The sequence below is a fragment of the Lissotriton helveticus genome, chromosome 3_1 (genome assembly GCF_964261635.1).
Source record: "Lissotriton helveticus chromosome 3_1, aLisHel1.1, whole genome shotgun sequence".
NCBI lineage: Eukaryota > Metazoa > Chordata > Amphibia > Caudata > Salamandridae > Lissotriton > Lissotriton helveticus.
This window is the reverse complement of record NC_136061.1, coordinates 338400723-338424114: the sequence shown is the minus strand read 5'-3', so window position 1 is coordinate 338424114 and position 23392 is coordinate 338400723. Positions and strand designations below refer to the sequence as shown.

The following is a 23392-nucleotide window of genomic DNA, read 5'->3' as shown; positions in this document are numbered from 1 at the left end:
CTGCTGCCGCATCGTGGCCGTGTGTGTAATACTCCACAACATTGCTACCAAGCACAGGATACCAGTGGAGATATCTGGCAGTGAGTCGGAAGGGGACAACCGCCCACCTCCACATATGCGTCATGCACGCGGGGAAAATCCTGCTGAAGGACACAGGCGCCGCAACCACATCACTATTAACTGTTTCTAGTGCACCGATACCCCTCACACAACACTGCACTCATGCATGACAGATGTAATAATGGCATGAGTTGGATTTAAGTCAGACCATAAATCTTTATTGTTAATGCACAATAAAGTGGCCTTTTGTTTCTTTGCTGTATTTCTTCATAGCTCCCCATGCAGGGGTAGAGGGCTTGCAGAGGTGTCCAGCATGGCCCTACCGACAGTGTCCAAGTTCTCACTGGCGGCTGCGACGAGACGCACCAAGTCGTCTCTCTGGGTCCTGAGGGACGGTGTTGGCCCGAGGTGATGCTGCGGGCCTGCTGCTGCGGCGACGTACAGGCACAGGCGGCAAGGATATGCTGCTGTTTGTCGACGCAACCTCGCTCACATCGTCAGGCCCCCCTGGTTCTCCATGGGCAGTGGGCTGGCTGCCGAGCACTGCTGCTGTTAGCAGATCAAGTGACCTGGCCACATCCTGGCAACACTGTACCATCTGGCCCTGCATGGCAAGTGACCTGCGTGACAGCTGTGACGTCGCATTACCTACAATGTGGTTCGACCTGGTGTAGGCCGACAGTCGGGCAAGTAGTTGGCGGCGGCGGGTCATGTCCTGATGGGCTACCAGCAGCTGGCTGTTCTCCCTGACAGCAGCGGTCATCTGGGCCACATTTTGGCCAGTCGCCTGCAGCTGTGTATGGTTTGCTGCCAGGTGACGCGCCTGGGTAAGGTGCACCGCCAGCATGCGGCGTTCAATGGCCAGGCCAGGATCAGGAAGATGGAGTGCCCTGCCGTGCCTGTTGAGGCCTGACGCTGCTGGCGCCTCAGTGCGCTGGAGTGTGTTCTTGCTCCAGCTGTGTGCCTTGTCTGCCTCCTAGGCGCTGGTGGTGTGGCCTGTGCCACTGCTGTCGGTGTCTGTTGGGGTGTTGGCTGGACACCTGTGGCTGCAGGGGTAGCCCTGTCCACACAGGGTGGTGGTTGTGGAAGCACTGCAGGTGGCTGTGATGGACCGGGTTGTTGGTTGGACTGGCCCTCACCCTCAGTGTCCTCCTGGATCTCCGCGATGTGCAGGGCCTCGCTATCAGTGCTGGGTTGGTCGACAGCACCTGTGATGTAAAAGGGTGCATGATTAATGTTCTGTCTCTTGCACATGAGATGTTGATACACGCATGCAAGCTTGCATTCCCTGACTGGCTTTTGTTGAGCTATCTGGGGAATTATGATTTCACTACAACTACCACAATGCAATGGGGCATTTCAGGTGTGCATGGCCTGAATTACTGGGGATGTCATATTGCTAGCTCAGGAGTCATGGGCATTGTTGGGGGACAGGGTCGCAGTCGCATGGCACTTACCTTCTGATTGTTGGCTGGGTCGGGACGAGTCCAGCTGGATTACCCCCACGCAGGCTTCTGGTGCGAGTGTGTCCTCTATGAGGTCCTCCAATGGAGTGTTTGGTGTGGCAATAGGATCCCCTCCACCGGTGGCCAGTCGCTCCCCAAGCCTCTCGGCAATGCGCTCCTTTGTATGACCTCTCAGGTCGTACCAGCGCTTCTTGAGGTCATCAATTGACCGCTGGGTCACCCCGACCAAATTTACTTTCGCGCAGATGCGCAGCCAGATCCGGCGCTTGTCTGCCTCTGGCACCCTTCGGGAGTCTTTGCCGAAGAGGCGTCCATGGTCCTTGCACACCCCCTCAATCAAGTACTCTAGTTCTTGTTCAGAGAACTTGATTTTTCTCTTCCTCCCTTGCCCACTGCTCCCTGCTGCTTCCTGGGACATGTTGAGGATTTGTGTCCTGCTGGGGTGCTGCACAATCAGAGGTTTGGAGCTCTTCAGAATGCTGCTTCCACTGTCTGGCTCAGTGTTCTGTTTGTGGGTGGGAAAAGCCTACTTCCTGGTTGTGATGTCATCAATGGGCTCGAAATGCGACCTCCCGTTTTTGCGATCTCGCAGTTAGCGAGATCGCAAAATGCGATTTCGCTAATTGCGAGATCGCAATTTCTACATGGAAAAATGCAGATTCTGCAAAATTTAAGCGATTGTGGCAAAATCGCAATCGGCAATTGCGGCCGATTGCGATTCGCTTTTTTCTATCGCATTTCTACATGAATGCCATTCTGCGAATTTCAAATTGCGATTCGCTATTTCTCGCAAATTGCTATTCGCAGAATGGCACTTTCATGAATCTGGGTGACAGTCTTTAGCAGGAGACATGCTAATTTCTTAAATCTTAGTTGGAATTTGTGGATGTTTGATCTCAGCAGCAAGGATCAAAGCTTACCCTCCAAAACGTGAAGTTATAAAAATAAATGCTTCTCACCTTTATGCGTGAAGTTGCTAGACAGGAAATGTCACAAATTTAGAGTGCTGTGAAATAACATAAAAGTTAAACCGTAGCAATGGTTACTATGTAGACTAGTCAATCGGGCAATGGGGTTTTGACTTATATGAATTGATTTTCTATGTTGTACAGAATCAGAAAATATATAGTTTGTTTACATTCCCTTTAGCACAGGGGTTGAAACAGGTCAGCAGATAAACATTATACCATGAACATTCATTGTACCTCAATTTGCCGATAAGCACTACCATTTTAAAATTAATTGTGCAGACCACAACCCCGTGGAAAAGGCTCCTATATTTGGCCTTGCCAGGCTAAGGTATAAAAGGTACAATTTATTTTGTTAGCATTTGTTCCGATATTCTTGTTGGTTGATGCGAGGACTATTCCAGGGTATTTTACTGTTATGTTAAAAAAAATGAAATCAATAAATGTACACATGTTTTTTCTATCCTCGCAATACAATGAGAGATTGAAATGGGTTACTCCAATAAATACCCCTGTGAGGTCTGAAAACTACAGTGCAATAGTGGTATATGTATTTGAACATCCTAACGCTTTGGCACAGGCTTACCGCAGCGAGAGGATTCGAATAGAGCAGCATCTATTGCTGAATATTATGAAAAGGTTTACTAATTGATGTGATATGCCCTATGATTGTCGTTTACTACACCGCTGTGGTGCATTTAGTTTCAATAGGATACACTTTGGACTAGTATCTGCCACAACCATTTTCCAGAGGCTGCTTCATAGGCTTTTCTAGGGCAGTTGGCAGGTGACATTTTTCGAGAATAACATCTTTGTACATGAAGTGAACGTGATCAAGGTTCATAAAAGGTGTTGCTCTAGGTTGATGGATTGGTTGGTTGGTTGGTTGGTGAAGTAGACCTTTTTAAGGGTCTTGTAAAGAAAGGTGTCCCCTTTTTGGGGGTATGAGCAGTGATTGAGGTATTTCAAAGGGTAATGAGGAGATATGTTTGGCTTCCACAGGGGGAGGAGGGGGGGGCAGATGGCATGATCCAACCGATGCTGCATTTTTATTTTATGCACCTAACGACCATTGACAAAGCCAATAGTTCTGGCTTGTTGTAGGTGTAACGTTACTTGTTATTTTTCTGGATACAATGACAGAAGAGGCAAAATACCAGTCCAGCGGCACACTATGCTAAACACATATTTTTAGCTTAGGTGTTTTAAGCCCCGCCCTTAATTACATCGAACACCCCTTTTTGAGATACCCTCCACCCCTTTTCATCCTGCTTAAAGCCCTGGAAACAACACCATGTCGCAGTCGCCTCATGTCCTAGCACTGTGCATCATGCATGACTTCCACTTTTTCAGATTGCCTATGTGCAGGGGCATAGTGAACCCTCCCATACCCCACCCCTTGCTTTAGGAACTACAGCAAGAGTGAAGTTCTTGATGGGCCTCTTCTGTCTGGAACTCTGCAGACAAAGGCTCAGCTCATAATTCATATGAAAAGGTGGATGAGTGAGTAAGTGAAGGGATGGATGGATGGCTGGATGGATTAGTGAAAGAGTGAATGGATGAATGAAAGGGTGAATAGATGGATAATGAGCGAAAGGATGATGGATGAGTGAAAGGGTGGCTGATCGGTGAGTGAATGGGTGGTTGGATGAGTGATAGGATCAATGGATGGATTCATGAGTGGATGAGTAGAAGGATGGGTGGATGGATGGAAGGAAGGAAGGATGGCTAAGTGAAAGGGTCAATGGAGAGAGAAAGGGAGGATGGGTGGATGACTGAAAAGGTGAATGGGTGGAAGGATGAATGACTGGATGGATGAGTAAGTGAAAGGATAGTTGGATGGGTGAAAGGGTAAATGACTGAATGGAAGAGTGGATGGATTAGGGTACCGATGGATAGGGTGAAAAGGGAGATGGATTGATGAGTGAAAGTGTGGATGGAGGGATGGATGAGGAAATGATGGCTGGAAGGATACACAATGGATAGGTTTGCAAATGGATGAATGTTTGGATATAAATGGGATTACTTATATACTATTGCGCAACCTACTTATATACTATTGCTCGACCTCCTTTGATGTGTCTGTAAAACCTACCCTTTATCTTGAATTTTGACCCACTGTCCTGAATTTTTGTCCTGATTTTTGACCCCCTGTCCTGATTTTTTACATTTGCCGTCCTGAATTTGCACCCATGACAGTTGTTTACCCTATTGGCGGGGCCGGTTTTCGGCCGATTTTGGTACAGGGCCGATTTTGCAGCTATGCTGCAAAAACGGCCCTGTAACAAAAACGGCCCACAGGGGCCCCAAACCGGCCCACACCCATGCGGCGCACCGGGGGATTGCCCGGTGCCCGCTATGGCCAGTCCGGCCCTGTCTGTGCCAGTTAATATGCATTGTGAAGTATGCATGGTCTGTGACAGTTTATGAGCAGTGTGAAATATGCATGTTCTATGCCATGTAATATGCATTGTAAAATATGCATGTTCTGTGACAGTTTACGGGCAGTGTGAAATAAGCATGTCCTGTGTAGTTTAAGGGCAGTGTGAAATATGTATGTTCTGTGACAGTTAATATGCATTGTGAAATATGCATGTTCCTTTGCAGTCTATGGACAGTGTGATATGTGCATTTTCTGTGGCAGTCTATGGACAGTGTGTATGTGCATGTTTTGTGCCAGTCATGTGCAGTGTGATATATGCATGTTCTTCTGCCGGTCATGTGCAGTTTGATAAATGCATGTTCTGCGCCAGTCTGGGTGCAGTGTGATATATGCATGTTCTGTGCCAGTCGTGTGCAGTGTGATATATGCATGTTCTGTGCCAGTCATGTGCAGTGTGATATATGCATGTTCTGTGCCGGTCATGTGCAGTGTAACATATGCATGTTCTGTGCCGGTTATGTGCAGTGTTATATATGCATGTTCTGTGCCAGTCGTGTGCAGTGTGATATATGCATGTTATGTGCCGGTCATGTGCAGTGTGATAAATGCATGTTACTTGGGAGTCTATGGACAGTGTGATATGTGCATTTTCTGTGGCAGTCTATGGACAGTGTGATATGTGCATGTTTTGTGCCAGTCATGTGCAGTGTGATATATGCATGAACTGTGCCGGTCCTGTGCAGTATGATAAATGCATGTTCTGCGCCAGTCTGTGTGCAGTGTGATATGCATGTTCTGTGCCAATCTGTGTGCAGTGTGATATATGCATGTTCTGTGCCAGTTGTGTGCAGCGTGATATATGCATGTTCTGTGCCAGTCTGTGTGTAGTGTGATATATGCATGTTCTGTGCCAGCCTGTGTGCAGTGTGATATATGCATGTTTTGTGGCAGTCGTGTGCAGTGTGATAGATAGATATATATATATATATATATATATATATATATATATATATATATATATATATATATATATATATATATACATACACATTTTCTGTGCCAGTCATGTGCAGTGTGATATATGCATGTTCTGTGCCACTCTGTGTGCAGTGTGATATATGCATGTTCTGTGCCACTCGTGTGCAGTGTGATATATGCATGTTCTGTGCCAGTCGTGTTCAGTGTGATATGTGCATGTTCAGTGACAATCTATGGACAGTGTGATATGTGCATGTTCTGTGGCAGTCTGTGGGCAGTGTGATCTGTGCATGTTCACGCGTACACTTGTTATGCACACACCTGCTGAAGCCAGAACAGCAGCACGTGCATTATAGCGTTAAGAGGCTACAGCAGCAGCAATAACACATGCCTTATGCACATACCGGCTGAAGCCGAAACAGCAGCACGCTCATTATAGCGCTAAGAGTCCACAGCTACAGTATGCGCTTTATGCAAACACGCTGAGTCCAGAGCAGCAGCACGCGCGTTATGCACACACACACTATGAGTTCAGAGAAGATGCACGCGCGTTATGCACACACCGGCTGAAGCCACAATAGAAGCACGCTTATTATAGGGCTAACTGGCCTCGCTGAGGTTGCAATCCTCATTACCAAACTTGAACAAATTGCTTAATTTTGGGCAGATCGCTATATCCTTACACCTCATTTCTCTTACCTGCCTAAATTGAAGTACTTATAAACCTGATATTTAAAAAAAAAAAAGTTTTTTACAAACTTTCACGACACAACTGGACGCTTACATCTTTTAAAATAATTTTTTATTGATAAACTTGCAAGGCATTATTACAAATGAATGAAGACCTATTTAGCACTTCCAGCATGTTTCCGTTCATCAATACTGCATGTATGGAAGAGACAAAAAAAATCTCCTAGCCATCTCGGGGCTTGACTTGTCAGGGTCAAGTGTCTGTATATTTTCCAGGACTATCTTATGTCTTGTTTCGTCTAAAACAGATAAACATTTACTAAACTAGGCACCCCTCTCATTGCCCCAGATACTCTCCTACGCAAAAATGGGCTAGAACAAATTATTTGTGAGGGGATCATAATTGTGTGTTGGGTATACATGAGACCAGGTAATGCAGGAACGGCGGGGTGGGGTATGTGACTATGAAGTTGTGTGTCCGCTATGATCACAATGGGCAGATATTGGTTGTAACTTGTGTGAGGATTCATCTAAGATGGTCTAGTATTGTCATCATATGGGTCATAAAATCTTGAAGGATCACATCCCAGTGGAAGCGAACAGGCATTTCCATAGATTGCGCCGCTCTTCTTTGCAAAGATTGGTGCTCCCTGTTTTCACCCATTTGGTTAGAGCTGCCTGCCACTGTGAGAGATATGGGGGTTGTGGCAATTTCCATTTCATTGCCACCACCCATTTTGCTAGGAGTAGGGCCAAGTCCATAAAGCGTGTTGTTGCCTTATTATTTTAATTTCAGGGCGTGGGAACAGACTCTGGAGACATTGTGGTATTGTATCAGTCTATCTCTTCCCATTGCTCTGGATATATAAGGTCGCACTGTGTCCCAGTAATTCCCTAGCATCAGGGCTTTAAGTGGAATGAAAAAACTAGGGTGGTCTCGCACAGGGACATGGCAAATGTAATTAAGGGCGTAGCTTAAAAACACATTAGCTAAAAACTCTGCTTAGCATTGTGTGCCGCCTGACTTGTATTTGGCTGTTTGTGGTGTTCGCTATTGGCTTCTTCTCTACACTGTTCCTGTCATTGCATCCAGATATATGATACAAGTAACATCATACCTACAACTCGTCCGGACTATTGGTTGTGCCAATGGTTGTTAGTTGTATAAGATAAATAACCAGCAACTATGGTTCGTAAATAATAAGGAAAAATCTTCCACTTGAAGCCCTGGTGACACCACGACAATGTTGCTGCTCCTGAGTTTCAAAAAGAGAAGGAAAATCCATAGAGAAAATTACTCTTTAAAGGATTTCCTTTCCCCTACAACGCTCACTAGGCATGACGTCATGCCCTAACCTTCACTAGTGAGAAGTGAGCAGTGTGAGCATGTGCACAGCGTGTGCCTGCTGCTACTGCAGTCCCGAAAAAAACAGACCACTTGTGCCAGGGCACAAAACAGAGCCTGATAGAGACCCGTTTCGAGGCACCCTTTAAAGAAGCATTGGCATAGCCGATAGGTCTCGCTTTTGGGACCTTATAAGTGTTTAGTTATCCAGCACAATATCCCTGGTGCAACAACATCAACTGTTGCATTGCTAAACACTTCTAAGGTACAAGGGTTAGCCATGCAACAGCTGATGTTGCACCAAGGATATTGTGCTGCAAAACTACATAGTTATAAGGTCCCAAAAGCGAGACCTATTGGTGGGGCGTATTTGTTTACCACTATATGTAGAGGCAAAGGTTTACACCCAAAAATTAGAACTGGCTGAAGGTGTCATATATGACATTGTGCACTGAGGCAGTTTAGATCGAGACTCATCCTTTCTGTCACTCCTTTCTCCCCACCTGTTCCTCATTCTTCCCGACTCATTGACCACCCACACCATATTTGCCCTCAGATTGTCCCCTCCTGTAATTGGTTTTTATTTATATTGCACCTTATCAGTAAGCCTTGCCAGTTTTATGTATAGCATGCCTGGCCCATTTAAACATTTGTCTGTGTCACCACAAGTTTTTGTACGTACATGATATATATACCCTACGTTTCACATCCTTTTTGCTTCCTGTTTTTTTAAACTTACTCAGTTACTCACTGCCATGTTGCTTGTGTTTCAACTATGACTCTGCACCTTGAAACAATCCCATTTAGCAGCGTGTATGATACAATCAACATAAACAGAAACACAAACATCAGGCCTCGTGCAGCTATAAAGGTGTGCCTGGGTGCCTTAATGTGCGATGACACCTACACACGTTTCCTTTCTTGTTGCCTATGTCTAATGGTGCTAGTGCTAAAAACCAGCCTATGCCCCTATTGGACATTGCAATGAGCTCCCTGCTGCATAACCCCCTGTGTCTCCATAATACACACCCTTGTGCTCCTGAACTTAGATCAGCCAGTGCCTTGCATTTGCACTGAACCCTGGCGAGGCACTTATCGTGGTATGTGTGTCTGTATGTCTGTTGGGCTTTGTGAAATAACCAATTTCACAAAGCCCAACAGACATACAGACACACATAAGATGGCTGAAGGTGTGCCAGTCTGTGTGCATGATCTGTGAGTCCACGTCAGCCAGCATGCTCTGTGGGACTGTGTTCATGCAGTATAGAACAAGTTTAAGCTATTGGCATTGTAAATGACAATGCCTTTTATTTATGTTTTTAAAACGAAAACAAAAATAAAAGGCATTCTCATTTGCAATGTCAATAGCTCAAACTAGCGTAAATACGAGACCTATTGCATTGCAAATGCTTGTTCTTAACTACCTATGCAGCACTTAGCAGAACCATTCTGTATTACTGTATTTGGTTGTTCAACTAGTACCAATGAGTTGAAATATTTGCGCTGACAGTGTAAAAAGTACAAAACAATGAATTAATACTATCACAAAATGTGCAGTTTAACGCTGCATGATTTGCCTTTCTTGGCACATAATTTGGTCCTCCCCTGCCACATAATTCAAGTGGTCTTGGTTATTATACCTTTTGATCATTTACATCAGCGTCGGATTGGTAACGGGGGCATTCTGGCAATGCCCGAGGGGCCGGCGTCCGAGTTCCTGCTGTGGGCTGCTTTGTTGAGCAGTCTGGGGGCCGATGTGGGTGCTGTCTCTATTGTTTGAACAGCCAGCGGTCCAGTGGGTGTCTGGGTGACCTTTCTATAGGGAGATGGGCGCTCATTACATCCTGTTTAGGAACAGACAGAGGTATCACTCCCTTTGTCTCGCTGGCCAGCCCATTAACGTCTGCACATACTGAGCAGGGGCAGGGGGCTTGAGTAGAAGTGGCCTAACTTGTTTCCAGGTGTGTTTCAGCAGTGTAAACTAACACGTGCATTTCCCCCCACCCTTGCTTTTTTTTAGGTTTCGACTGCAAAAAGCTGCGCAAGCAGCTTTTGCGCAGGAGAAATCTAATGAGAACTGTAGTGTGGGTTTGGGTCGGCCCTCGTCATTCATTGGCTGGCTCCATAAATGGAGCCTAGCCATTGGACGAGGGGCCTGTCCGTCAATGCCGGACCAGATTCGGGGGCGTTCCCGAGATTCTTTGGCTTTTGCCGATGTCACGCGACGTCAGCCGGGAACGCCCCCGAATCTGGTCCGGCCGGGCCGTGCTTGCTGCTGTCCTGCCTTCCTCCGTGTCCCTCCTCCCGCCGTCCCCCCTCCCCCCTCCTCGCTGTCCTGTGCACGTTTCCCGCCGGCCGTCCGTGTCCCCTTCCCCTCCCACAGAAGCAAAACAACCCTTGTGTCCCATTGTCTTTGCAGCATTCCCTCCCCTCCCACAGCAGATCCCCGCCTCCCGAGCCGCAGCCGCAGCCGGTCCCGATGCCGTTGTAACACGGCCTCCGCTCTCCCCCTCCCCTCCCACAGCAGATCCCCGCCTCCCCCTCCCCTCCCACAGCAGATCCCCGCCTCCCGAGCCGCAGCTGATCCCGATGTTTCGGAAGATAGAAATTACGGGATGTCACTGTATTTCGCAAAATGTGTGCAAGCGGAAGAAGTCCAGGTGAGTGCCCGTTCCTGCTTCCCGCTGTCTGCGTGCCGTTCCCGCCCCCCCCCCCTCTTCCCGCTGTCCGTGTGTGGTTCCCGCCCCCCCCCCCCCCCCTCCCGTTGTCCGTGTGCCTTTCCTGCTCCCTGTAGTCTTTGCCTCGGCAAACTGGAAACAGACACATAAGATCAGGAGTATCGTGTGAAGCTCAACAGTGTGAACGTACTATGTATATGCGCCTGTGTGTTTGTGCACGTGGGTCTGTGCGAGTTTCTTCATGTGTGTATGTTTGTCTGCGCATTGTGTATGTCTGAGTGAGTGTGCCTGTGCGTGTCAGCTCGTCCGTCTGCATGTCTCTGCATATGTGTCTACGTGTTGTTGAGTATCAGTGTGAGAGTGTGTATTGTTTGTGTGTGACTGCCTGGGTGTGCATATATGTGCGTGTAGGGGAGGGGGCACCCATTGCACGAGGGCTGTCGTGACACCGTCGTGCCCCGAGACGAGTGCACTCTCCCGGGATACATTCAAGTAATTTAAAGGATTTTTAAAGTCCTCCGTGTAGAAGTGCACCTGGCCGTCGGTGCTGGGACAGCGGGGCTTGAACAATAACTGCCACTCGTCACCGAGAGGTTTGTGGGCCTATGGAAATATACAGCTAAATTGATTTATTCTTGCATGCACTAAACTGATCTAGGACAGCAAGTAAGTTCAAATCAATATTCTCAAGGGACTTTTAAATATTTGAGTGCCAAAAAGTCAGAGACAGCCATGGCCAAACGATTCCACAAAAGCAATACGCACAGTGCCCCAGGTTCAATGATTGCTCGCAAACTTAACCGTTCTCCGTGTATATATGGAGCAGTCAAAATAATTACCAAGGTCTAAACGGCAATAATTTAACAAGAAAGATCCTAGATGAAAGCAACATGATCGGACATCAAGGATGTGCTTCTCCAGCAGTCACTGCTGCTTGAAAAAGATTCTGTGAGCTACAGGATTCCTGCTCGGTATTACCGACACCTGCTAAATATACAGGAAATTATTTACTGAATTACGAAACATCTGGGTTAAATCCATCCTCGTTTTTCTGCTCACTTGATCCTCTCCCCACCCCCTAATGCAAACAGTATTGACCCTGTTCCTGATGAGAACATGCGCCCGGCCCATCAGAGCCATAAAGTGCGTGTAAATGATCTCAGAGGCCGGGGCCGAGCCGTGCCGGGGCATAAAGCAGCGGGTTACTGAGTGCTAGACATGGACGAGAGACTACCGCTCCGGGGACAGGGTGTTGCATAAGAGAAGAAGGGCCCATTCCCATTAGGGGGTAGGGGCGCTCGACCAGGAAAGGGAGACCTGTGGGGTAGGGGCTGCTGCATTAGAGAGAGGGGCCCGTTCATGGGGAGAACCACCTTGAGAGGGAGAGCTGCACAAGTGAAGGGAGGCCTGCACGAAAGGGAAAAAGAGACTGCCGCGTGCAGATGAGGGACAGCTGCATTCAGAGACTGACACACGTTTACTGGCGAGATGGACTACATCAGCATGGACCAAGGGCACAGGGAGAGTTGGCACATTCTCCAGGGGCAGGGCTAACTGCGCTGGAGAGAGGGAGGCCTGGAGTGAGATTTCTGCACTAGGGCTCAGGGGATGCAGAGGGGAAGCAGGATGAGGGCGAGGCACCTGGGAGTGGGGCTGGTGCACCCGGAAGAGGGGCGCAGGACACATGCGTCAGGCAGCGAGGCTCCTTCGCCAGGGCGAGAGGTGTACCACCGTGGGGAGCAGGGTGGGGGTGTTCAGTTGCACAAGGGAGATAGACACTGGCACCTGCAGCAGGGAAAGGGGCTCCTGCAAGGGGAGGCTGTGAAGGGCAGCTGCACGAGGAGACAGAAATGGGGCACCCGCAGAAGGAGTGAAGGGCAGCTGCCCCGGGTGAGGGGCACCTGCAGCGGGGTAGGAACACGTGCAGCACGGAGCAGGGCTTCGGATGAGGGAAAGTGACTGACTGGTCGATAAGAGAGCGGGCGCAGCAGGAAGACACCCGCTGGACCAGGGAGACCAGGGCGGCGACACCGCGGCGGAACCAGGGCTGCTGCCTTCAGGACAGGGTGGCTTGCTTTAGCATGAGGGTGGGCACACGTTGCTGCACTGAGTTCATTGGGCATGCAGTTGGCAGCGCTAGGTTGGGTATGGCAGCACCAATGTGGCCCTGCTGACTGGACCAGGGCGAGGACTGACAACGCAATTTCTCTTTTCAACCTGCGCCTCACAACAACCAAGTGCGTCCTTGTAAAAGAAAGCAGTAGAGACCGGGGCCTTTCTTTTAGAGGGGCACTCCTCTTAAAAAAAAAAAAAAGTTTTCTCAGTCCCGTTTACAATTATGCTGTTTGTTATGAGGTGATGCACAACAGATACTTGAAACTCCACGGGTCTGCAACAGGGCCTCTCCTCTTGATACTCTTCTGCAGGAGTAAATGCACAAGCCAGTTTTCATTGTAGTGCAAAATGATAAGTGAAATAGTTGCAATACAAATCGCATTTGCGAGAGATTAAGCTATTGCCATTGTAAATGACAATGCCATTTATTTATCTGTTTTCAAAACTAACACATAAATAAAACGTTTGTCATTCATAATGCCAATAGCTCAAACTTTTCCAAAGGCGAAACCGTTGCATTGTAAATGCTTGTTATAAGATTATGCCGAAGCAGTCATTTGAGGAAAGGCATAATGCAAATGTTGGCCGATATTTTTTTGCGTGCCCAGGCCGATTTTCAATCCCAATCCAACCCTGATTTACAGAGGATGTAGTAGCAAACCCAAAAATCTTCTTTCTCTCCATCTCTCTTCTGTGGATGAAGGCTATCAAAAATAAACAAGATAGAGACCTTGTGATGGGGGCGTATATGGGTAGAGGAAAGGTACAGAGTCTGTGGCGGATAAAAAAAAAAGCATGAGGTGATAAGGGGAGACTTGGGACGGATGGAGGGACCGGATACGTTTGTGACTGATGGTGAAGGATGTGATGGGGAGTACTTGACCAATAGAGAAATACAGTCAATGATGAATGAACAGAGTGGAAAAGAGGTAAGAAGCCGGCCTGGAGGAACAACAAGGTGAAAAGTAGGCTGGGTCTGTGATGAATATAGATAGGTTTAGGGTGAACTGGAGAGATTATTATCTAGCACGTGAGGACTCACTACTTTACTTACTGAAATGATCAACCATTTCCTAGTGACTTGGCTTCGATTTTGGGATTAAGGAGATTACTAGTCCATTTTTAGAGAATCTCTAGAAATTACGAAATCTTGATTTTGCGAGATAGTCATTGCAAATAAATATTGAACCCTAATTGTAGTTTTCCAGGGCTGGTCTTTCCAGAACAGCGACTTCTTTGAAACAAGCCAGAACAATGTGCAGGGCAATGTTCTGGGGTTGGAGGCGTTTCGTTTAAGCTGGCCGAGATGAGAGCATGCTTGACCTGGGGACTTTGGGAAGTGCAGCTCACACGCATTGGCCTGTGGGGGATGGGAAAGCAGGGTTTTGTCCTCCGGGTTCAGTAGTGTGGAGCTAGCTGCACACCGTTCACTGGGAGTTTTGTGGGAAGTGTGCATAACTTAAACATTTTACTCGTTGCTCCTCTGATTTGGAAGTCTCATTCAGCAGTGGGGAGAGCTTTGCTTAAATCTGTTTGCCTCAGACGGAACTGCGTAATTTCAGAAGTTATGCATGCTGGAGTTTCCAAGGCGGCTCTCTCTCAGAGACTCTTGTCATCTCGAGTGGAACTTCTGTATGCTTTTCCGCCCATACTACTAATGCCCGAGTTCTCAAAAAGTTTAGGATCAACCACACCCAAGTCCTCCTTGTGGCTCTGAATTGGGCGCGGACATTCTGATATCCCAAGCTGTTGAGCCTGGCCATAAGTCCTCCAATCAGGCTGCAGCTTTGGGAGGATCTTCTGTCGCAGCATTGGGGGAAGGTTCTGCTCCCGAACCTGTCAACACTCCGCCTTCTTGCATAGAGTTTCAGTGGCAACTGTTGACAGCTTTCGACTTTCCACCAAAAGTCTACAACGTTATTCTGGCAGCCAGGCATCCCTTGACCAAGACGGTACACGCCTGCGATTGGGGCACACTTGAGGCATGGTGTACAGAGCACCATGCTGACCCTCTTTCTGCTTCCCTTTTTCAGGTTCTCCGGTTTGTTTTATCCTTTGCCCAGCATGACTCTGCTCTGGGCATTGCTTTTCTACGATGCCTAACCAGCCTTCTCTTTTCCCATCCCCCATTGTACAAAGGTTTTTGAAAAGTTTCCAACACAGGTTTCCTCCTTCTCCTCTCATTATGCCTCAGTGGGACCTTAATCTGGTTCTGATGTTCCTAATGTGCAATATGTTTGAGCCCATGCATAACTGCCCTCTCCAGCTCCTCACCATCAAGACAGCCTTTGTGGTGGCTATAGCATCTGCCTGAAGGGTCAGTGAGCTTCAGGCCTTGTTGTCCAAGCCTCTTTACCTGAACATCTACCCAGACAAACTGGTGCTTTGTACTAGGGCATCCATTCTTCTGAAAGTGGTCACTCCATTTCACATAGGCCAACCATCACTTTGCCTGCTTTTTATGCTTCACCTCATCCCTCCAAGGAAGAGAAGCGATTTCCCGCCTGGTCCCAAAAAGAGTGTTGTAGTGCTGCCTTGACTGCACACAAGTGTTTCTGGTGAATGACTGTTGTGTGGTATGTCCGAGCGAAGAAAGGATGTGCCAGATCTGCTAAGCGTTTGCTAAAAAGCAACCCCCAGAGGGTTTACGTGCTCATTCCACCAGAGCTAAAGCTGCCACCACTGCGTTAGCACACTGAGTTCTGGTCCTGGACATCTGGCAGTGGGGACTCCCTTGCGCACGTTTACCAAACACTACTGCCTGGACTAACAATAGAGCATAGTGAGAGTAGAGAGAAAATAAATATTCATTTTACATTCAATAAGAGCAACAACAAAAAACACGAATTCTGCAAGGTAAGTATTGATGTATTTTGCTTGTATTGTTACTATTGATATATGTTGATCACAGGTATATTACATAATCACCCATTCAATTCCATAGAATGTCTCACAAACTCAAGAAAACCAACTTATAACATCATATTACATGATATTGTAACAGTACAAAGTTATGATACACAAATACTGAAGACACCAACAGTACACAGTTGTAGACCAAAGACGCTGAAGATGCCAACACATGTTTCGCAGACACAATCTGCTACATCATGGCTGAAAAGAATATGATGGTACAACGTATTCAAAGTACACTCAATACAGTGCAAATATACGGTACAAATAGCAGTAAACAGATTCTGTAGTCTGAGAGCATTAGGCCCAAAATTCAGGAAATGGCCCAAAACAGAGAACCAGTGTCAATGACTATCGGAAACTTAGAGAAGGAGACAGAGCATAGATGATAAAGCAGAGAAGATAAGTGTTGAAACAAAGAGAAAACAGATACAAATAAAAATAATCTGTGACGATATAAAATTGAAATAAAAGATGTAATAATTGAAGAGAAATGTATGTAGATAAGTCAGAACGAGGATAACTGGTATGACGTGCAACTAATGTGCTGAGAAGGTGAAGATTACATAACTAAGACATGCGTTTTTTCTATCTTTTACACGATACATGCTACATTAGAGTGGAACTTACCAAAATGATCTCCAAAATGTCCGAAAACTGCATTTGTGATTATAGAGAATCAGTCCTTTTCCTCAACAGATTCATATATCTGGAGGAAAGTAATATGCATATTAAGTCACCTGATACGTGTTACCAACATATCAAAACTGCACCCAAGCAAAAGTCATAAAATGCGTGCTTACCATATGCTCAGTGATATCCACAGATAAAGTAGACGTTTAATTCATTGTTTGTAACATGAAAAATGTCACCTTCGCTGTCCACAGTCTCATGAACAATAAACTAAAAAGAAACACAAGCATTGACAGTTTAGTTCAGAATAACACACTATGATTCACAAATACAAGAGTAATCAAACAAACCCGTGTCTCATTCATGCCAGAACACCCAAAGATGATTCTTAAAATCATGCTCACACTGTGTGGGGTAAGCAACAACGCTAAATTAATTCTGCATCTGCATATTTCAAGATATCCAAACTAATCTCGCTATGATAAGATTGTTCAAACGTAAAAAATGACAGGCAGAAAAAAATCACCTATCACATTCATGCCTCAACACCCAAAAGTGATTCTTAAAGCTGTGCTCGTACTGCGTGAAGTAACCCCGGAGATAAATTTCCTGCACTTTCACATTATGCAAAGTGCTATTTTCATCCCACTGAAGCAACCAGTAAACATCCCATCACAGGCATGCCAAAATGCTCACTAGTGACTTTGAACCGTGCTCACCTTGCATGAGATGACTGCTAGTCTTGATATCCAGAAATGAACTACTGCCTGGACAGTCAGGTCAGTAGGGATGGGCACACTGGCCATTCAGTCCTGCAGGACTTCCTCCTGTGAAAAGGGTCCACAGACCCACCTCTGGAGAGGTATTGCTTGAGTATCTGATCTGAGATCAGGAATCTGCGGCTAGAGGTCTCTACTTACCTTTGGTAACACCTTATCTGATAGAGACTCTATCCTCATATTCCTTACATCCTACCTATCCTCCTCGCTCTGCGAAAGGATTTCTTGGGATGGAGCTTTCCACTTTCAGGGCCCTAGTTTTCCACACCAGTGGTGAGTGTACTCCAGGGCTCAGCACTCCTAGTGTGGAAAGTCACGAAAAGTAAATGACGTCAGTGCGCCTGGTTGGGGCCTATAGAGGCACCGCAAATGTCTTATCCAGCTCAGACAACGCCAATGATCCTACGCACAGCCAAACGATGACTGCTACCGGCGTGCAGTGGTACTGCTCACGAAAAAAGTCTGGATCCAGTCTGACGCCTGGGAATAATTCTAAGGTAAGGAACCTGCAGCTAGATAGTCTTTACCAGATAAGGTGTTACCAAGGGTAAGTAATTTGTTCTTTACAACACTCTATGCCAATTCACTATAGGCCACTCTACTCCTCTCTATGACACTCCTCTCTATGCTTCTGTACGGCACTCCACTCTACGACAATCTATGCACCTCTACTACATTCCATGCCACTCCCCTCTACAACATTTCAATGCTATTTTACTCCACTCTGGCACTCAACTTCACTCCACTCTCTGGGGCTCCACTCTACACCACTCCAGAATACGTTGACATTCTACGCCACTCTACTCTACTCCACGCTACACCATTGTAGGCCACTCTACTCCTCTCCTTGCCACTCTGTTGCTTCACTTTACGACAATTTAATCTTCTCAACTCCACAACACTTCACTTCACTCCACTCTACACCACTCTGACACTTTACTCTACTCTACACCCCTCTGCTCTAACACTCCATTCTACATCCCTCCACTCTGACTCAACACTCTACAACACTTTACACCCCTCCACTCCACGACCCTCTACTCTATGCCACTCTGCAACACTCCACGCCACTGCACTACTCCATTCTATGCCATTCTACGAGACTCCACACCACTCTTTTCCACCCAATGTCACTCCACTCTGACACTTTACTCAACTCTAAGCTACACTTCTACACTCTGGCACATTACTCAACTTTACGCACCTCTGCTCTATGCTCCTCTGCACCCCCGATCTAGGACACTTTATTCCACTTTGACACTCTACACCACTCCACTCCATAACACTTTACTCAACTCTACTTCACTACACATCACTCTGCTCCACTCAATCTACGCCCTCTCTACCACATTATATGCCACTCCAAACCACGTTACTTACGCCCCTGTGCGCTACTCTGCTCACTCTACGATACTCTACTCCACTCTAATCCCCTCTAATCCCCTCCACGCCACTTCATTCTACAACACTCCACGAAATGCCACTCCACAATACGCCACGCCACTTCACTCTACTCCTAATCCTCCACTCTACGATACTCCACTCTATGATGCCCATCCACTCTACGATACTCCACTCTATGATGCCCATCCACTCTATGCTAATCCACTCTGCCACACTGTTTACCACTCTATGCCACTTTGCTCCATTCTACGCCATTTTACTCCACTCTACGCTACGCCACTTCACGCTACTTCAGTCTATGCCATGACACTGCTCAATCCCACTCCATGCCACACCATTCCACTCTATGGCACTTTACTCAATGCCACTCTACTCTATTCCACTCCACGCCACTCTTCTCCGTTCTACGCCAGGACACACTAAGACACTCTGTATCACTCCAATCTTTGCCCCTCCACTCTACAACATTCCCTCTACGACACTCCACTCTGCGCCACTCTACTCCCCTCTACCCTACTATTGTCTACGCCATAACTCTGTGCGGCCCTCCTGTCTACTGACCGACACAACACTTCACTCTACTCTACAACACTCTGCTCTATGCCACGACACTCCACTCTATCCCACTCCACAACACTACTCCACTCTGTCACTCCAAAACACTCTTCTCCATTCTGTAAAACTCCACTGTGACACTCTAAGCCCCTACCCTCTGACACTCTATGCCACTCTACTGGCACTCTACTCTTTTATCGTCACTCCACTGCACTCTGACACAGTGCTCCACTCTACTCCACTAAAAACCACTGCACTCTACACCAGCCCAGTCTACGACACTCTATGCCCCTCCACACTATGCCCTTCCACTCCACTCTACACCAGTCCACGATAATCCACTATACGTAACACTCCACTTTACTATACTTCACTCTACACTACGCCACTCCACTCTAAAGAAAATACGCCGATCCACTCTTTGACATTTCATAATGCTCCATTCCACGACCCCTTTCTCCACAATGCGCATCTTCACTCCACGCCACTCTACTGTATGCACTCCACTGTATGCCACTCCATGCCACTCCCCAACACTCCACAATAGTCAACGCTTGCCACTCCACTCTACACTTTACTCCATTCTTTGACACTTTATGCACTCTGACACTTTACTTCACTCTACGCCACTCCACTCTACTCTATGCCATGACACTCCACAACACTTCACTCTATCCCATTCCATGCCACTTCACTCTGACATTCTACTCCATTCCACTGCACTCTACTCCATGTCACTCTACTCCACTCTACTCCACGCCACAACACTCTATGCCAGGATCCTCTAAGACACTCTACGATATTCCACTCTTTCGACACTCCACGCCGCGCCCCACAACTCTACCCTACTTTAGTCTACGCCGTGACACTCAATGGCCCTCCACTCTGCTCTACACCACTATACTTTATGCCACTCCACTCTACACCATGCCACAACACTCTACTCCCCTCCATTTTATGCCACTTCACTCTATGCCATACCACTCTGCAAGACTTTACCCAACTCCTCCTACTCCGCTATTCCACTCTACAACATTCTGCTTTGCTCCACGCCTCTTTACGACGCTCCACTGTACTCCTCTACAACATACTACACTCTAAATCACTCCATTCTGTGCCACCCATCTACAACATTCTACACCCCTCCATTCCACTCTACACCATTTCTCTCTATACCACATAATTCCACTCTACACCACACCATTCCACTCCACGCAATTTCACTCCACACTACACCACAACACTCGACTTTACTCCACAACACTTCACTCTACTTCACAACACTCCTGTCCATGACACGTATGTCCACTCTATGCCATTCCATAACCCTGCACTCCACTCTTCTGTACGCCACAGCACTCTCCTCTGTGCCACTAACCTTTAGCCAGCAATCATGTTTGGGTACAATATGACTAAAACACATCGGCAAAGCCAATAGCTCTTGTAAAGATGAAGTCTGTTGGCTTTCCCAATGCTTGTTTTAGGAGCCACGCCTTTTTACGTTGGTCCTCTCGTTTTCACGTGCTAGTTTGCTCTGTTTTTAGCCGACATGGGGTTTCTTAGATAGAGAGCGCCGTGTTGACAGTGTTCCTTCCTTGGGCTGTGTGGGCTTGGTAATCTCTCCAGATCTGTATACGCTCCAGTGCTTTAGCAATGAACTGAAGTGACCCCAGTCTGTTTGGTACCTGGGGAGGAAGTGACTGACGTAAATATTTGGCAGTGGAATGAAGAGATTGTGCAAGCAACTCGTTAGCCTCCAGGGAAAGGTATGTATCTACACTGACTATGACGACTTCCTACTCTGCGAACAATTGACAAAAGGCAGTTGTAGTCTTTCCTGTGTGTTCATGAAGAGGCAAGCTGGCGCCAGGCCAGTACAGGTGAGTTCAGAGGCTTTGTTGGAAGAAGCCAGAATCCGACCACCAACACTTCACCGAGACCGACTGACTCTCCTCGAACCCTCTCGACTTAACAAGATTCTTTATTCTAAACAGAAATGGTAAAGGTACAACACATAAGCTGCTTACACATCCGCATAGTCTACTGAAAACCTTTCCCTGAGCAACTACCAACCGCAACATGGATCCATGGCACAGATAGATTGGTGGGTTAAACAGTAAATGTAGTGGTGTGTATGGAGCATGTTGAGTAAAAGACGGGTATAAGATTCTTGTGGTTATAATTTGACACAAGTATGTGCAAAAAATTGTTTTCAATAGGTGTTTTAGAGTTTTCTGAGACACTTTAAGCATGTGGAACTACAAAGCAAGCAATGGAAAAGCTAAGAGGTTGAGCCTTTATAATGTGAGTACAAAGCTATTGACTTTGACAATGCTTTTTCGTAAAGTACTATAAATGGCATGCTTTATTTTTCCAATTTCACACAGGAAACATAACAGAATTTTAAAAGGTGGTTTCAAATACTTAAGCTTGAAAATAACACTTACTAGTAAGTGCATGTATTTAAAAATACATAACAGATGTTTGAGGAAGTGTCAGAATTTTTATGAAAAGGGCTTGCCATTTATTTTCCTCATGACTCGGAATTGGAAAAAATGCTCTGGCCGTTTGGTGCTCAGCAGCAGTTTGGGAAGCAGTCCGCGTACACACCTTCTGCCTCAAATGCAGACTAAGTGTGTGCAACAACCTGCCCATCCTCCCAGTGCCATTTGTATGCCAAGGCATGGTATATAATGCAACATTTGGAAGGCAGAGTTTATTAAAAAAATCCAATAAAGTCTGCACTTTGATCAACATGTGCAAAAATATTGGTCGCTGTGCTTTTACAGACAAGCTGGGGTAAGTCAATATGGAGAGCTTTGGGGGCAAGGATGTGAGGGGAGAAAGCAGCACATAAGAGAGAGAGAGTAAGAAAACACATGCAAGTACTTTGAGGAAAGAAAAAAGGTAGCTTCTTCCTGATGCAACCTATGGAATGTAAGTCATCCAGTCAAAAGGATGATAAGAAAAAGTTGTCTCCACACAATAAGAGGAAGGGAAGCCATTCAATAAGAAGCAGGCAGATTAAATTGACAAGAAAGCCAACAAATGATAAGCCAGGAGTGACCCAAAGAACACTCTAAATATTGTTATTCTGCACAATAATACTTTGACAATAGGCAGCTAGAAACGGTCTGTAGGCGTGACCTAAAAGAGTAGCGGATTTCAGAAAATAAGGGGTTGCTGTAAACGAAAAAGCTTAATTTGAGGGCACACTTCCTATGGTACGCTGAAACGCTCCTCGTTCGCGGACATTCATGGAATTTTACAGCAGAAAAATTGGCCAAAGTCTATTGAAGTTCACTTAATCCTATCTGTTGTAGCACTTTGAAGCCCCATGCGGTCTCTAGCTTTATCTTGACTCTATCAAATTTTATATCTCTTTGAAAACATTGCACTTTATGCTACTACCTTCTTCCCTCAAGGAAACTTTTTATGTCCTCTTGTGATATCTTGCTTCTGTAAAAAATCAGTAGCTACTAAGGAACAGCTAATGTCTAAAAGTTCGAGTCCTCTCAGAAGCCGTGCTCTAAAGAAGGAAGTGGTGACATTTAGTGCTGTACAAGTGCATCTAAGAATACAGGTTTAGAATATTGTTATCTCCTTACACTACAGATCTCTCAAATGATGGCATGTGTGAATAGTTAATCTTTACCAGCGGCCCAGGGTGCGGATGGGCAGGCTGCTCTCGGAGGCGGTGCAGGTGCGTAGAGGCACCCGACAGGGCTGCCCCCTGTCACCCCTTCTCTTCTCTTTGGCCATTGAGCCCCTGGCGGCGCTGTTGCGGGAAAGGGGAGCAGGATGGGGGAATCCCTCTGGCTGACTGGGTGCATATAGTTTCGTTCTACGCGGATGACCTGCTGCTGTATGTACGAGATCTTACCGCCGTACCGGGAGCACTGTCAGAAATCTTCCAGACATTCGAAGAAGTGTCGGGTCTTAGGGTCAAATGGACAAAGTCCGGAGTGTATTCGTTCAATCCGGACATGCAGGAATGTGATGTGAACCTCGGAGGTGTACGACTCACATGGTATCCTACCACCTTTAAGTACCTCGGAATGCATATTTACAGAGACACGCAGAACATACTGGAGGGCAACCTGGTGCGCGCTATCTCCTCGTTGCGAGCCCAGATGGCCTCCTGGAAGACTCTGCCACTGAATGTGCCCAGCAGGATTGCACTATCCAAAATGATAGCTTTGCCCAGGCTACTATATCATTTCGCAAACATCCCACTGTATGTCCCCACAAGAATATTCCGTGACCTGGAATCAATGCTCCGTAACCTGATCTGGAACACCGGGCGCCCCCGCGTGGCCCTGGCGAAACTCTACTCCCCGACTGCTGAGGGAGGGCTGGCAGTCCCTAACATGGAGCTGTATTACCTGGCTGCACAGCTGCAATGGGTGACATACTGGCTCAGCG

At 46.7% G+C, this 23392-nt stretch overlaps 1 protein-coding gene and 1 long non-coding RNA gene across 2 annotated transcripts in view; one reads left to right on the top strand and one right to left on the bottom strand.

The window, feature by feature from the left end:
• PIGL (phosphatidylinositol glycan anchor biosynthesis class L) overlaps positions 1 to 23392 on the top strand; it is a 450063-nt gene that overhangs the window by 113345 nt on the left and 313326 nt on the right. The window lies entirely within an intron of this gene.
• The window catches only part of LOC144822444 (uncharacterized), a 182508-nt gene continuing 175335 nt past the window's right edge, over positions 16220 to 23392 (bottom strand). The window contains exons 2-3 of the long non-coding RNA XR_013608620.1: positions 16400 to 16499; positions 16220 to 16305 (exon numbers count right to left, since the gene is read on the bottom strand). This is a non-coding gene — a long non-coding RNA (uncharacterized LOC144822444). The remainder of the gene's footprint in view (positions 16306 to 16399; positions 16500 to 23392) is intronic.